The sequence below is a fragment of the Diadema antillarum genome, unplaced genomic scaffold, assembly GCF_040938485.1.
Source record: "Diadema antillarum isolate AM-2024a unplaced genomic scaffold, OU_Dant_1.0 scf00000014, whole genome shotgun sequence".
NCBI classification, from domain to species: Eukaryota; Metazoa; Echinodermata; class Echinoidea; order Diadematoida; family Diadematidae; genus Diadema; species Diadema antillarum.
Window position 1 is genome coordinate 1,263,104 of NW_027270903.1, and position 2,458 is coordinate 1,265,561.

A 2,458-nucleotide genomic window follows, 5' to 3' on the forward strand; every position below is an offset into this window, starting at 1 on the left:
CGTCCATAGATAATTATCTCCCTGATTGCTGTGTGGAATCTACCTGATTTGCATGTGGGAATGTTCAGATGGGCGCTCTTATCGATCCACTCGGCCGCAACACCTCCACACATGCTTTTTAAACATGCTTTTCAAGTCAAAGTTTCTTTAGCCAAAAGTTATTTTTCTGGAAATTGTGTTGGTGTTGGAATCTTATAACATGGAGGTAAAGACGAACACACTGCTGGGACCGGTGCAAGTATGCTGTGCTGTGTGAATAATTTCTCCACAGCAAAGCCAGAAATATCTGCACTGGCCATTCTTTGGGCGACATCCATGGTATATGTGTATAGGGATTTAAGGCAAAGTGCTTCCTACTGAGGCAGTGTTTGAAGGCACTTAGAAAACACACATATTATATACTTCAAAGTTTTGAAATACACACTCCAAGAGAAGTAGCGTAATGTTTGATAATTTTGATCATTAGAAGGTTTTATTCATGTTGATCAAAGGCAAGGCAATGCATTTTCCCAAATATCTCCCACTGAATCAATTCTACTGAAGAACTCTGATAAGGTACCAGATTTAGAATGAACACATGACATTCACTGAATACATTTATCCCTATGCCATTACATATTACACACACATGCATGCACGCACACACACTCACACACACACGCGCACATACACACACACACACACACACACACACATACACCATACTGATGAATGGGGGAACTGCAAGAATTCTGCACAAGGTGACAACTCGTGCATAACTGATCTCTACATGTGAATTTTGAAAATACAGTTGTGGCAGCAGTATCACCTTGAGAAACACATAATGCTCAATACTTCATTCATGTTACAACCGATTTCGTTGCAGTTACATGAACAGACCTCACCCTGATGAAGAATGTATGTAATATTATTAACATGTGAAAAAAAAATAGACATAAAATTCAACTGTGAATCTCATGTAGAAGGTATATTGCCTAGTACACTTTAGGGAGCAATATATTGGTTCTTGGGTTCCAGCCCATGCCATGGCAGTATAAGAAGCATTCATTATTTTAAGTAAAATCCTTCGGATTCATCATATATAGTACTGGAATCATTGCACTTAATCAAATGTACTTTATTCTGACATATCATAAATATACACATTTGTGAACTGCAGTGACACCATTAACACACTTTTTTTTTGGCAATCCTTACACACTGAAGACGAATTGTCTGAGGTAGTTCATGAGACAAATTGTCTGAGGTAGTTCATGATAGTCCAAGTGGAAAGGCTGCAGCAAAAGCCTGATTAAGTTTCAGAACACTGACTCTTTGATGTCATTATCATTGAATTTATGACTGTAAGCTTTCCAGTGATATATAATTGGCCCTCCTTCACAGCTGATATGAGAGACCAGCAACTAAAGGAGATCATACACAGTTTTATACATAATATGGTATTATATAAGAAGTTAAAACTGTGGGAGATGAGGCATTCAAAACAATAATCAGACGGTTCCAAATAAATGAGGAGTATAAAGTTCAGATATTCTGTGACTTTAAAATTCCTAAATGAGGTATATAAAATGTAGAACTTATAATCTTTGAACAAATACATGACATACTGAATTCCTCCTTTCGTCACCAAGTCACCTTAATTTCACATTTCTTAGTTCTGATGTCTGTGGCTTATCAGGCTAATGTGATGACACATCACTTATTCATAATTTCTGCTAGCCCTTTTTGGCAGCAGTTGAGCTGAAGCTGGTCATACAATTTCTGCTTCCCCTCACAAGATGGCTGCCAACCTCAGTACATCAAAATATATACTGATGCAAATTAAACAAGAGACCTGGGGTCTCGCGCTCACTTGAGTATTGCAAGTTCACCTTCCATGCATTCCTGCAGTCTCTTACCTGAGAACATTGGAAACTTAGGGCGGGGGCAGCTTTGAGAGCTGGGGGGGGGGGGGCATGGTGTCCATTTGCATATTCCATCACAATGGTAAAAATACCTTCACTTTCAATGTTCTCATTGAAAACTATTCAAGCTCTTTTTATCATGTGGCATTGAATCACATCCTGCAATTTGAACGTGATGCAAAAAGACACATTGCTATGATATTGTATATTGTATAAGAGTACAAGTTTGAGTGAAAGTGCTTTTAAAATGGGCCTATAAAATTCCTCTGAATAAAACTCCACAAGGCATTTATCATAATAAACTCTTCACACTACATAACAACTTTAGATATTCCCGTGATAAAGAATGATCACATCTTCTCTATGAAAGTCATATGGAATTTCTAGAAAACTTCATCCACATAAAAATATTTTACTGATGTGGCTAACATAATTTTTTACTTAATTTCTCATGGAAGAATAGATGTATAATTTGCTAACTTGAGTCTTCAATCATGTCATCTAGGCATCAAGACAGGTTATGACATAATGTGAACACCATAAGAAATCTGGAA